Source organism: Mustela erminea, chromosome 20 (genome assembly GCF_009829155.1).
Source record: "Mustela erminea isolate mMusErm1 chromosome 20, mMusErm1.Pri, whole genome shotgun sequence".
Taxonomy (NCBI): Eukaryota; Metazoa; Chordata; class Mammalia; order Carnivora; family Mustelidae; genus Mustela; species Mustela erminea.
The window spans coordinates 32,445,355-32,460,248 of NC_045633.1; positions in this window are offsets into that span (position 1 = coordinate 32,445,355).

Consider the following 14,894-nt stretch of genomic DNA (forward strand, 5'->3'; position numbering starts at 1 on the left):
GAAGGCTGGTGTCCTGAGAGCCAAGAGAGATTTCAGTCAATACTGGTGGATAATTTTTTTTTTTAGATTTTATTTATTTATTTGTCAGAGAGAGAGAGAGAGTGCACACAAGCAAGCAGTGAGGCAGGCAGAGGCAGAGAGAGAAGTAGGCTCCCCACTGAGCAAGGAGCCTGATGTGGGACTCAATCCTAGGACCCTGGGATCATGGTGTTCCCGGTGGACAATTATTTTAAAAGTTGCAAAGACCTTAAATAGGATGAGGACCCAAAATAGGCCACTAGATTGGACGGACACCGGTTGGTTATTTGTGGAGAGCTTAGAGTCATTTCGCTACTGCAAGAAGGATGGGAAGAGATTTTTTGAAGGATGAGGCATAGGCAGGGACAAGGGGACAAGCATATGGAAAATAACTTTAAACTATTTTGCTGGAAAGTGGAAAAGATGGGGTTCTAATGGTAGTGACTCCAACAATATTACCTTTCAATGATGGTGATTATCTACAAAGTCATTCATTTGGGGGTGATGACTAATTTCATTTATTTGAGGTACCTCTTGCAAATGACTGAATTTTGGAGAGCCATGAAACAGACAAAGAGGGTTTTTTTTTTGGGGGGGGTTTTTTTTTTTTTTTTTTGGTTTTTTTTTTTTTTTTTTTTTTTTTTTTTGGTTTTTCCAACAACGGATGTACCTTAAATTAAACTATTTAGGTGTGATTTTCCTGCTTGTCTATTCTGGGAAGAACATCACCTTTGCCATTTGCCACTTTGGTTTTAGAATTTGAGAAAGAGAAGAAGGAGGACAAATCACAAAGAGGCGAGAGAAGTTTCTGGGTCAGTGAGTTTTCATTCATTTCATTCAACAATGAATTCAAGGGGCCAAAAAAAGAACTGGAGCATATTTAACCCCAACCTTATACACTGCCCTCGTCCAGCTCTGAGCTACTGACTCTAGGATTCTTTCAGGATTCACTGACCTTCCAGAAGGGTTGTATACATCACCAAAGATGAATGGGGTTGCTTGGATCAGGGTCAGGGACCTTTTTCCAGAATGTCATGCTGAAGAATTATAGGAATACCAGCTTATTGGGTAAAGATTCTGTCACATAGATGGGAAGCTTTTGAGGGTTTTTTGTTTTGTTGTTTTTTAGTGTTTGGGTTTTTTTTTGAGAGAGAGAAAGAGAGCACACAAGCAGGAGGAGAGGGAGAGGGAGAATCTTGGGTGGGAAGCCCTGACGTGGGGCTAGATCTCACAACCCTGAGATCATGACCTGAAATGAAATCAAGAGTCAGATGCTTAACTGACTGAGCCACCCTGGTGCCCAAGCTTTTGAGTTTTTGTTGTAATTAACATGCATTGCTTCCATAATCACAAATCCTAATTTAGCCATGATTCGCCCAAGTTCCATTTTGTTGATGTCAGCTGAGATCATGGAGCATGTACTGGGCTGCAAAGGAAAAGGGGAGGTTGTGAGGGACTGTCTGTGCCTTTCAACCAAAAAGTTGCCCCAACAAGTAATGTTGTCATTAACTGAGCAGATATGGAGAGGAGCCAGTCAGTTGGCCTAAGGCGCTCCTGACTAATAATCAGGCCAAACAGTGACGTATTGACTTTTAATTTTTTTTTAAAAAATTTTTATTTACTTGAGAGAGGGAGATAGAGATATAACATGAGAGAGCATGAGTGGGGAGGAGAGGGTGAAGCAGGCTCCCTGCTGAGCAAGGAGCCCAATGCGGGGCTTGATTCCAGGACCCTGGTGTAAGGAAGACATGGGCCAAAAGAAACAGCTTAACCGACTGAGCCACCCAGGTGCCCCTGACCTTTTAATTTTAGTCCAATGTGAAATATTTATTTTGCAATAGATTTTGTAAGTGATTTTGTTGTTGTTGTTGTTGTTATGACTTTTTGGCTTTACTGTGTTTTTAAATGTCTTTGTATTTTGGTGACTGCTATGTTTTTTTGTTTGTTTGTTTGTTTTACTTTGTTAAAGATTTTCTGCAAAGAACTAGAAAAAAAATCCTTGGATATTCAAATGGAGGCAAAACCAAAAAAGATTCCTAAATCCATAATTAATTTCATATATCCTATATGAAATTATGAAATGCATTTAGTCTATTAAGTGCCTCCATAAATTAAAATTTAACATGGAAATACACTTAATGAATTGACTGAAAACCCCATGAAATACTCAAAACTAAGTGAAAGATTTAAAAAGCATGCATGTAAAAACATAAACATTCTCAAATGAGGAGGAATCATTGTATTTCACAAATGTTGGGAGAAAGCTTCTTGACATTGGCCTTGGCAATGATTTTTTTGGATAGGACACCCAAAGCATAAGCAATAAAAGCAAAAATAAACAAGTGGGCTGACATCAAACCAAAAGGCTTTGGAGCCACAAAAGAAACAATCAACAAAATGAAAAGGCAACCTATGGAATGGGAAAGAAATATTCGCAAATCATGTATCTGAGAAGGGTTAATCTCCAAAATATATAAAGAACTCCTATAACTCAATAGCAAGCCCACAAATGATTCAATTTAAAAACGGCCAAGGACCTGAAAAGATATTTTTCTAAAGAAGACATCCAAATGGCCAAGAGGTACATGAAAAGGTACTCAACATTGTTAATCATCCGAGAAATGAAAATTGAAACCACCATGAACTATCACCTTGCACCTGTTAAAATGGCTATTATTCAAAAGACCAGTGATAACAAGTGCCTGCCAAGATGTGGAGAAAAGGGAGCCCTGTGCAATGTTGGTGGAATGTAACTTGGTGCAGCGGCTATGGAAAAACAGTATGAAAATTCCTCAAAATATTAAAAATAGAACTATCAGACTATCTGGCAATCCCACTTCTGGGTATATACCCAAAGGAAATGAAATCACTACATGGAAGAGAGATCTGTAGCCCCATGTTCTTGTAGCATTATTCCCAACAGCCAAGACAGGGAAACAACCTAAGTGTCCCTTCATGAATGAATAGATAAAATGTGATACACACAGACACACACACACACACACTGGATTATTAATTATTTAGCCTTAAAAAGAAGGAAATCCTGCCATCTGGCGACAACATGGATGGAACTTGAGGGCACTATGCTAAGTGAAATTAGCAGAAAAAGAAAATGCTGTATGATCTCACTTATATATGGGATCTAAAAAAACCAGAATTCATAGAAACAGGAGAATGGTGGTTGCCAGCGGCAGGAGCTGGGGGACATGGGGAAATGTTGGCCAAAGGGCACAAGCTTCCAGGTATGAGATGAATAAGCTCCAAGAGTCTACTGCGAAGCATGCAGACTATAGTTCGCAACACTGTATGGTATGTTCGAAGTTACTCAAGAGTAAACCTAAAACGTTCTCGCTACAAACACACGAGTTGGTAATTATGTGAGATGGATGGATTAACTAACTTTGCTGTGATCGTTTCACATATATACGTCTACTGAATCATCACGTCGTACACCTTAAGCTTACACAACGGTGTATTTCTTTCTTTCTTTCTTTAAATATTTTATTTATTTATTTGAGAGGGAGAGAGAGAATGAGAGGAGAGATGTCAGCGGGAAAAGCAGGCTCCCCGCTGAGCAGAGAGCCCGATGTGGGACTCGATCCCAGGACTCCAAGATCATGACCTGAGCCAAAGGAGTCGCTTAACCAACCGAGCCACCCAGGCGCCCCCACAATGGTGTATTTCAATTATATCTCCACAAAGCTGGGGGAAACGTGATAAGCGAGACATGTAAGACTTTTAAAGTGTTCTTTTGTAAGTAAATGTATCAATAGATTGACTAAACCATTGGCTAGAAATGGCTTGAAGTGAATTATCTTTAGGCAGCTGACTTTAAGCTAGCTGGCCTAGAGTTAGTTAGATTGTGTTGCATCTCAGTAGATTTTGTTACTTAAATAGTTGGTAGATTAAGAGAGATCAGAGTCATTGACCATTTAATGATGTAAATTGATCAGAAGTCACAAACACCAATTCTTTTAGAGTCTGTGGGTAATAAGACTGCATCAAGGGGCACCTGGGTGGCTCAGTGGGTTAAGCCTCTGCTTTCGGCTCATGATCTCAGGGTCCTCGGATCGAGCCCTGCGTTGGGCTCCCGGCTCAGTGGGGGATCTGCTTCTCCCTCTTCTTCTGTTCCTCCCCCCAGGGAGTGCACGCTCTCTCTCTCTCTCTCTGTCTCACATAAATAGATAAAATCTTAAAAAAAAAAATAAATAAAAGGACTGCACTGGGAGAACTTTCTAGGCGCAAGATGGAGCCCTACCTGTCCATGCTGCTCCGTCAGCACACCGAAACTAAGACAGTTTCTATGTCCCTGTAAATGCTCAGGAACACAGCTGATGCAGTTAGCCAATCCCCAAACGCCGGGCCAACTCACCCCAAGCCAGGCTGACTGATGGCCCCAGCCAATCAACTATTTTCTATCTTGTCTTCCTCGTTCTTTAATCTTTATCTTATCAAAGCTTCCCGCCTTCTTTTTTTTTTTTTTTTTAAAGATTTTATTTATTTATTTGACAGACAGAGATCACAAGTAGGCAGAGAGGCAGGCAGAGAGAGAGGGGGAAGCAGGCTCCCCGCTGAGCAGAGAGCCCGATGCGGGGCTCAATCCGAGGACCCTGGGATCATGACCTGAGCTGAAGGCAGAGGCCCTAACCCACTGAGCCACCCAGGCGCCCATTTTGCAGTTTACGTCTTCAAGTGTTAAATAAAGTTTGTATCACTTCAATTGTCTCCTTCTTTTATTTTTTAATAATTGTTCATCCGTAGGATCAGAGTTAATAAGCGAGGAGCGGGGGAGCTCATGGGGTTCTCGAGGGCATGTGTGTAGCCTCTGGGCTTAGAATTCGTATTTTAGGATAACACCACGGTAAGGTCCACAAGACAAGTCTAAGGTCAGGTCGGTATGTTGAAGTCCAGTACTTGACCTCTGCTCTTTGTGAATTGGTTTTTCACATGCTGATTATCCCTAATTTACTGTGAAGTACAGTTTCTTTTTGTGGATTTCTCCTTGGGACAGTGATTTAATTTTAAAACCTTAAGTAATTCCTGGGGTGCCTGGGTGGCTCAGTGGGTTAAGCCGCTGCCTTCGGCTCAGGTCATGATCTCAGAGTCCTGGGATCGAGCCCCGTATCGGGCTCTCTACTCAGCAGGGAGCCTGCTTCCCTCTCTCTCTCTGCCTGCCTCTCTGCCTGCTTGTGATCTCTCTCTGTCAAATAAATAAATAAAATCTTAAAAACAAAACAAAACAAAAAAACCTTAAGTAATTCCTTATTTTATTTATTTATTTTTTCCAAAGATTTTATTCATTTGAGAGAGATACAGAGACAGAGACTGTGAAAGCACAAGCAGGGAGAGAGACAGAGGGAGAGGGAGAAGCAGACTCCCCACTGAGCTGGGAGCCGGACATGGGGCTTGATCCCAGGATCCTGAGATCATGACCTAAGCCGAAGGCAAATGCTTAACAACTGAACCACCCAGGGGCCCCTAATCCCTTATTTAAAATAAGAAACCTATGGTGGGGGGGAGTGGCTGGATTGGACAGTGGCAAGCTTTAGTTCAGAGGTCATTTTCTTTCCCGACTCTCTAAAATATGAAGATAGTTACTTTTTTTTTTTTTTAAGGTTTGGTTTTATTTATTTGAGAGACAGAGATCACAAATAGACAGAGAGGCAGGCAGAGAGAGAAAGGAGAAAGCAGGCTCCCAAGGAGTGGCGAGCCCAATGCGGGGCTCAATCCCAGGACCCTGGGACCATGACCTGAGCCGAAGGCAGAGGCCTTAACCCACTGAGCCACCCAGGTGCCCCAAGATAGTTACTTTTTAAAAACATCTGAGTGTGTGATGCGTGCAATCATGACTGCCCTCTTATCATTTGGGAGCTGATTTCTTTCTGCCCCAGACTCTTTCTTGGACCATCCGAGCAGTTCATCATTATGTCTTCTCTTTGAAAAACGGCACCCTACACCTGGGGATGGCCCACAGTTTGCAGGTGAGGCGGAGACAGCCATACTCTCGGGACTTAATCGTAGTTAGTCTCTGGACAAGCCTCCGGCCGTAGCTGGGCCGGAGGTAGATACAAACTCAGCAACCGTGGGGAGCCCGTATCCTGCAACAGAGAAGCAGGTAGGGGCCCTCTCACTACAAAAAGACAAGAATGAAATGGATGTGCAGAGAAAAGCAGGGGCAGGAGTACCCAAGGACCCAAACAAGAAAGATCCTGAGCTGCCCTGGTGGGGCTGTTGCCTTTTCAGATTCTGGTTTTAGTCCCTCCCGAAGGCAGCTACAACCTTCCGGGTAGATTCTGGGAACTGGGAAAAGGTTCCTACTCTTTTTTTCTTAAGCTAACTCCCGTTGGTTTCCAGTATTTGCTATAAATATATAATGTAGGGAGTTCCCTTCTGCTCCCCACGGTGGAAAATTACAAAATGAAGCCTAGCATCGAGCCTGCCAGCAGACTTGGAGTGCTCTCAGACAGACCCCGGATGTAGAGCCAGCTGGTACTAATCACAGGTTTTCACATTTTTAGGCAATATTATGAATTCCCAGGGTAACCAAACCTCTATTATGGATTAGAGTCATACCACTTAACTAAGCACGTTTAAAACCTTTTTGTTGTGAAGTGTAGCACATGCAAACAAAAGGGCGCATAGAAGAATGGACAGCTCAATGACTTTATAGAATGAACCACTATGTAACCACCACCGAGTGGAGAAATAGGACATTGCCCATCTTCCAAAAACCCCTCTCCCTGACTTGGACCCACTGCCAAAATTATAAACCCCTACTTTTCTAAGAGTGACCAATATCCTGATTTTTGTGGCCACAACTCCCCCCATCTAAGCATGCATCTGTAATGCTATAGTTTACTTTTGTCTGGGTTTCTTTGTGACCGTCTTATCTCACTGAATGTCATGTTTGTGCGATTCGTTCACACTGCCGTAGATAACTTCAGTTTGTTCCTTTTTCATCGCTGCAGACTTTTCCATTGTTTGGATGTACGAAAGCAACTATACGTTGCACAAGCGCATTTCAATAGAATGCAAAATCAAACAAAAGGCATCTCTATTTTAGAAACTGTGTTAGTGGTCTTTCTTTGTGGGGGCAGGTGGAGATGGGAAAGGACAGTGAGGGGGCTTCTGGGATGGTGTTCTAGTCTCTGTTGGAGGTGCCCACATTTAACTGAGCTGTTATAAATGAATTCAGTAAAGCCCCCAATACAAAATTAATATAGAGAAATCTGTTGCATTTCCATATGCTAATAATGAAGTGGCAGAAAGGCAAATTAAGAAAATAATCTCACCAAAACCAATAAAATACCTAGAAATAAACCTAACCAAGGAGGTTCTGTACTCCAAAACCATAAAACATGGATGAAAGAAATTGAAGAAGGCGTAAACAAATGGGGAGAGATTCTGTGCTGTGGACTGGAAGAACCAACACTGTTAAAATGTCCCTATTATCCAAAGCAATCTAAAGAATTAATGCAATCCATATTAAAATACCAAGAGGGTTTTGAAGGGGCAGGGGGTGGGAGGTCGGGGTACCAGGTGGTGGGTATTATAGAGGGCACGGATTGCATGGAGCACTGGGTGTGGTGCAAAAATAAGGAATACTGTTATGCTGAAAATAAAAAATAAATTTAAAAAAATACCAAGAGCATTTTTTTTTCACAGAACTAGAATAATACTGAAATTTGGATGGAACCACAAAAGACCGTGAAGAGTTAAAACAATCTTGAGAAAGAAGAACAAAGCTGGAGGAATCACAATCCCAGATTTCAAGATAAACCTCCAAGCTGCAGTGATAGAAAACAGTATAGTAGCGGCACAAAAATAGACATGTAGGTCAGTGACTTGGAATAAGGAGCCCCAAAATAATAATAACCCACACTTATCTGGCCAATTAACCTTTGACAAAGGAGGCAAGAATATGTAATGGGGGAAAGACAGTCTCTCGAACAAATGGTGCTGGGAAAACTGGACAAGCTACATGCAGAAGAATGACACTGGACCACTTTCTTACACCGTACACAAAAATAAACTCAAAATAGATTAAAGACCTACAGGAGAGACCTGAAGCCATAAAATTCCTAGAAGAAAACATGGGCAGTAATTCCTTTGACATTGGCTGCAGGAAACATTTTTCTAGAGATGTCTCCTCCGGCAAGGGAAACACAAAGCAAAGATCCACCACTGAGATGACACCAAAACAAAAAGCTTTCACACAGTGAAGGAAATCAACAAAAGGGCAAGGTAACCTGTTGAATGGGAGAAGATATTTGCAAATGACCTATCCAATAAGGGATTAGTATCCAAAACATATAAAGAAGTCATACAACTCAACACCAATGAAACAATCTGATTCAAATGGGCGGAGGACCTGAATAGACATTTTACTTTACTTAAAAAAAAAAAAAGATTTTATTTATTTATTTGACAGACAGAGATCACAAGTAGGCAGAGAGGCAGGTAGAGAGAAAGAGGTGGGGAAAGTAGGCTCCCTGTTGAGCAGAAGGCCTGATGCGGGGCTCGATCCCAGGACCCTGTGACCATGACCTGAGCTGAGGGCAGAGGCTTTAACCTACTGAGCCACCCAGGCACCCTGAATAGACATTTTTCTAAAGAAGACACACACTTGGCTAGCATAGGCAAAAAGATACTCAACATCCCTCATCATCAGGGAAATGCGAATCAAAACCATGAAATACCACCTGATACTAGAATGGCCAGAATAAAAAATATAAGAAAATAGAAGAAAGTCAAATGTCAGGAAGGATGTGGAGAAAGAGGAACCCTCATGCACTGGTGTTGGAAATGCACACTGCTGCAACCACTGTGGAAAACAGTATGGAGGTTCCTCAAAAAATTAAAAATAGAGACACCCTATGATCCAGTAATTCTATAACTATTTACCCAAAGTAAATGAAAACACTAATTTAAAAATATAGATGCTTCCCTATGTTTTTCCAGCATTTTTTTTATTTTTATAAAAGTTTTTATTTATTTATTGGACACAGAGAGAGAGAGACCACAAGTAGGCAGAGAGGCAGGCAGAGAGAGAGAGGGAAGTGGGCTCCCTGCTGAGCAGAGAGCCCGATGTGGGGCTTGATCCCAGGACCCTGAGATCATGACCCAAGCCAAAGGCAGAGGCTTAACCCCCTGAGCCACCCAGGCACCCCTCCAGCATTGTTTATAATAGCCAAGATATGGAAACAGCCCAGGGGTCCATCAGGAGAAGGATGGATAAAGAATATGTCTTATATACACACAATGGAATGTTAAGCATAGAAAAGAGCGAGATCTTGCCACTTGCAACCACATGGATGGACCTAGAGGGTATGATGCTAAGTGAAATGAGTGAAGGCAAGTACTGTATGATTTCATTCATATGTGGAATTTACGAAACAGAATAAACAAAGACCCTTAAATACAGAGAATCATTTGGCGGTTGCCAGAGGGGAGGTGGGTAGGAGGATGGGTAAAACGGATAAATGGGATTAAGGAGTACAGACTTCCAGTTACCAAAATAAGTAAGTCATGGTGGCGAAGAGTACAGCATAGGGAAAGTGGCTGTAAGATGGTAATAATGCTGCTTGGTGACATTGTGACTACTCTTACCACAATGAGCACTGAATAATGTAGGATTGTGGAATCACTATGTTGTACGCCTGAAACTCATGTGACACTGTATGTTAATTATACTTCCATTTAGGGGCACCTCGGTGGCTCAGTGGGTTAAAGCCTCTGCCTTCGGCTACCGTCATGATCCCAGGGTCCTGGGATCGAGCCCCGCATCGGGCTCTCTGCTCAGCGGGGAGCCTGCTTCCTCCTGCTCTCTCCGCCTGCCTCTCTGCCTACTTGTGATCTCTGTCTGTCAAATAAAGAAGTAAAATCTTTAAAAATAAAAAAAAATAAATAATTAGTTAAGCTGTAGAGTTATGATCTGTGCACCTTGCAGAATGTATAATTCCCTTCAATATAATTAATGTTTAAAAAAAAGAAAAAGAAAGTTGAAGGACATCGCAGCCAACAATGGCTCTGGAACTGGGGGATGTCCCCAGAAGAAAGGCAGCCCTCCCAGCCAGGCTCCTATTGCAGAACCTCTGTCCTTTTCTTGGACTTGGAACTGGTGATTCTTCACTCATTTGCTAGCTCTCTGGTGCCTTCAAGTGGATTTTTTTATATTGTTTTTTTTTTTTTTCCTAATCTCCTCGGGAGGAAAGATGGGCTGAATCACCTAGCCTACTTTTATCAGAAGCAGAAGTTAGCACAGTAGTTCTCTCTGGCTTTCAAATGAAATTGAAACCCTGGAAAATGGTAGAGTCACACCTGTTAAATTTGGGGGGAAATCTTCATGTTATTGGTGATCGCTACTCAATGCTATTTCCGAGAAGAAAATGTCTCTTATTGGTCACTGAAACATTTATGTTGTAAAGTCAGATTTTGCTTAAGAATTTCCTTAATCATGTTTATCGGAGGAGACGTATTTTTTTGTTTGTTTGTTTGTTTTACTGAAGTACAATACTTCCAAAATTTTCCATTTAAACATTTCCCTAGTCTGGTCAACAATTTAAACGCAGCAAGACTTTATGCTATAAATATAAACCAACCATCAACACAAACCAATAATGAAATGTGCCTGTCTAGGCATGGCAACAACAGGAACTTCCGTAAGCTTTATGTTACATTTTAAACTTTAGAAATCCCAGGTGCCTGGATGGCTCAGTGGGTTAAAACCTCTGCCTTCAGCTCAGGTCATGATCCCAGGGCCCTGGGACTGAGTCCTGCATCCGGCTCTCTGCTCATTGGGGAGCCTGCTTCCTTCTCTCTCTTTGCCTGCCACTCTGCCTACTTGTGATCTCTATCTGTCAAATAAATAAAACCTTTAAAAAAAATAAACTTCAGAAATCTCCATGGAGGGGTGCCCAGGTGGCTCAGTGGGTTAAGAGTCTGCCTTTGGCTCGGGTCATGATCTCAGGATCCTGGGATCGAGTCCCGCATCGGGCTCTCTGCTCAGCAGGGAAACTGCTTCCCTTCCTCTCTCTCTGCCTGCCTCTCTGCCTACTTGTGATCTCTGTCTGTCAAATAAATAAAATCTTTTAAAAAATTAAAATTAAAGGGACTCCTGGGTGGCTCAATGGGTTAGGCCACTGCCTTCGGCTCAGGTCATGATCCCAGGGTCCTGGGATTGAGTCCTGCATCGGGCTCCTTGCTTGGCAAAGAGCCTGCTTCTCTCTCCGCCTCTGCCTGCCTCTCTGACTACTTGTGTGCTCTCTCTCTCTCTTTCTGACAAATAAGTAAATTAATTAAATATTTTTTAAAAATTAAAATTAAAATCCATGGAAGGTGCTTTTCCTTTCTCTTAGCCCTTTAATTTGGATATACTTACTTAATCGATTGAGAACCAATCGATTAATTGTCCTTGAAGTTCAGATTATTTGATCTACTTTTTTTGTAAATTAAAAAAAATGATTTTATTTATTCATTTGAGAAAGAGAGAAAGAATGAATTGAGGGAGCAGAGGGAGAGAGAGAAGAGGACTCCCCGCTGAGCAGGGAGCCCAATGCCAGGCTCGATTCCAGGACTCCGAGATCATGACCTGAGCCGAAGGCAGATGCCACCCAAGTACCCCTATTTTGTCTACCTTCTTAAAGGAACTTCCTGAGAAGCATCACCTCCGAGTCCTCTTTGACCAACTCATGGCCACCCTTCTGGTCATTTCTTTTTCCACTCTATTCAAGACCTAAGATCGACCTTGGATGGCCCCAGCTGCATGTCCCATTATGAAGCACATCTTCCCACTTCCTTTGTCAACATGAGGACTGGCAGTTAACAAATCTGCTCTGACCTTCCAGCTAGAGCAAGAACAGGACCACAGAGGGGACATGAAAGGGTCCATCACAGGTAAGTGAAGGGAACAGGACAAAGCAGATGGGAAAGATAGAAAGAATCAGAAGTCTTAAGGACTTGGTTGTTGGGCTTGCACATAAGGGATGGACAGGTCTTCTCAGTGATGCTCTCCTTCCCACATGTCTACTAAAATGAAGCATCATGGTGGCAGCCATATAATTTATTATCCAAACAGGGACACTTTTGAAGGTGACACAGTGATGATATCAATCATTGCATGAGAATAGTAAAAGTAGACTGGCACATTTTGGCAAACCGGCTATCCGATCACCCTAGTCATATAGGACTAGCTTGGGACGGGCTCCTTATGTCATGACCCCTTTCCCGAACCCTACATGGCAAGTTCACACAGATGTTACTGTTAGCTTCATTATTTAGACTTGATTTTAGCTGACACAGAGCCTCAGGGTTTTACTTGAGTTCTAGAACAGGGGTTTTCAAATCTGAGATGTACCAGAAGAGCTGGTACAGATGTACCTGGAGAGCTTATTAAAATCGAGTGCTAGATCATACTCCCCAGTCTCTGATTCCATAAGTCTGGGGTAGGGTCCAAGAATCTGTATTTTTTTTTAAGATTTTATTTATTTATTTGACACACAGAGAGAGATCACAAGTAGGCAGAGCAGCAGACAGAGAGAGAGAGGGAAACAGGCTCCCTGCTGAGCAGAGAGCCCGATGTGGGGCTCGATCCCAGGACCCTGAGACCATGACCGGAGCTGAAGGCAGAGGCTTAACTTACTGAGCCACCCAGGTGTTCCTAGAATCTGTGTTTCTTAACAAGTTCCAAGTGGTGGTCATGCATCTGGGGACTGGTTTTTGTTTTTATTGTTGTTGTAGTTTATTGTTGTTTTGTTTCGTTTTCTTGGTTTGTTTGTTTTGTTCTCAAGGCTCTAGAGCATTTTTCATGCAACTCAGTATTGGTCCATGTTCTGACTGAACCTTAACTGATGTATACCAATCTAATTTGAAGGAGACTGTTACTGCAGAGTCCTGATTTATAGGAGTTAATTGTGAAAAGTGTTAGACTTTTATATCCCCCCAAAATAAGGCCTTCTGATTTTTGTAGGATGTTGATGTGAAGATATTTCATACCATGTGAAATACCATAAGGTATACTATCCATAGAATCTCATCAGCAGGGCCCTTTATGGCCATCCCAAGGCTTTACTGGTCAATTTCCAAGCTCAGTGCCTTTTCTTTTCCTTTTTCTTTTCTTTCCCTTTCTCTTTTTTTCTTTCTTTTCTTTTTCTTCCTTTTCTTTCTTTCTTCCTTCCCCTTTCTTTCTGAGATATTTATTTGCTTACTTATTTACTCACACACACACACACACACACACACACACTCAGAGGATGTCAGGGTGGCAAGGGGCAGAGGGGGAGGGAGGGTGAAAGGCTCAGGCGTGGGGCTCGATCTCGTGACCCTACGATCGTGACCTGAGCCAAAACCAAGAGTCAGACGCTTAACTGACTGAGCCACCCAGGCATCGCTGAAATGCTTTTGTCTGTGTAGTTTGCCAGGATTATCTGAACAGCAAGGGCATCATGACCCATTATGGGACTGAAAATGTTTTCAACATGTTTTTTTATTTTTTATTTTTTTATTATTTATTTACTTATTTGACAGACAGAGATCACAAGTAGGCAGAGAGGCAGGCAGAGAGAGAGGAAGGGAAGCAGGCTCCCTGTTGAGCAGAGAGCTTGATGTGGGGCTCGATCCCAGGACCCTGGGATCATGACCTGAGCTGAAAAGGCAGAGGCTTTGACCCACTGAGCCACCTGCACCCCTGTTTTCAACATTTGAATCACTAAACCCTTAGCTCTATTCTCTTGAACTTGACCAGCAATAGGCCAGTGGGCCACAGGGCTGTAGGGAGAATAAAAGGAACTGCACCTTTTTTTTTTTTTTTTTTTTGGTGCAGCATTTACACATGGGAGGAAGAAGGGGTCCAGAGTTTTGATTGGATCTTTAAAGTTATATAGGAAAGCAAGGGCCTTTCTGAGTCATGGGGGTGGGACTCCATGAGACACAGAGGGAACACGAGGGCCGATCTGAAGAATCTTCTGGCATGAGGTGGGGGATCCGGTGGCACAATTGTGGCTGCTGGTTAATATCACTGGTTAATATCACCGTTCACTGTTGAGCCCTCCAGGCAGCTCACCGCCCCCCACCCACCCTGAGCTCCCTCTTTGCGTTGCTATGGAGTATATGAGATGGGTAATAACTGAGTAACAAGGCGTAAGGTCTAAATGTAATGGAATAAACTATTTTAAGCATGAATTAGGAGGATGCCAGGGTGACAAAGCCTGCATGGTTGTGTTACACTGAACTTTTAGATTTTATAGCCAAAAGGACAAGAAGGCGTCTAATTCACCCACTCATGTTTCATGTGAAAAAAACAGGATTAGGGAGGTGAAGCGACTTTCTCAAAATCCCTAGGTCTCCTGACTCACAGTCCAAGGCAGTTTTTCTAGGCACCATTGTCTCTTCCAAAACGTGGTAGAGCAACTTTAAAAAAAAAAAAAAAAGGAATTCTGATGCAAAATCATCTGTTTCTGGTAAAAAGGCAGGTAGCTCAGTCGTGCAGAATGTTTGCAGGAGTTGGATTACTTAAAATGTTCCAGGCTAAAAAACAACCCCTCCCACCACTTCAGATGGTAAGGATGTTCCAGAAGGCCAGCTGTGACTAAGCGCTGAAGAGATGTGGCTTCCTTTGAAACAGGAGGTCATATCAAGCTGGGCAAATCTAAGAGCTCGAGGCGGCACTGAACCTTCCTGGTTGTCAAAATGGTTCAGCTATTTTTAAAACGCTGCGATTTGTATTGATTTGACAGCCAGGATGGGATAAAAGGAGTAGAAAAAGCCTGAAGAAATGTGTAACTTGGCTAACTTTTTCTATACTCGGGAGATTTCTCTTTCATGTGGAATTGTCCGAGACTTACGTGTGTGTGTGTGTGTGTGTGTGTGACGGGGCTGAA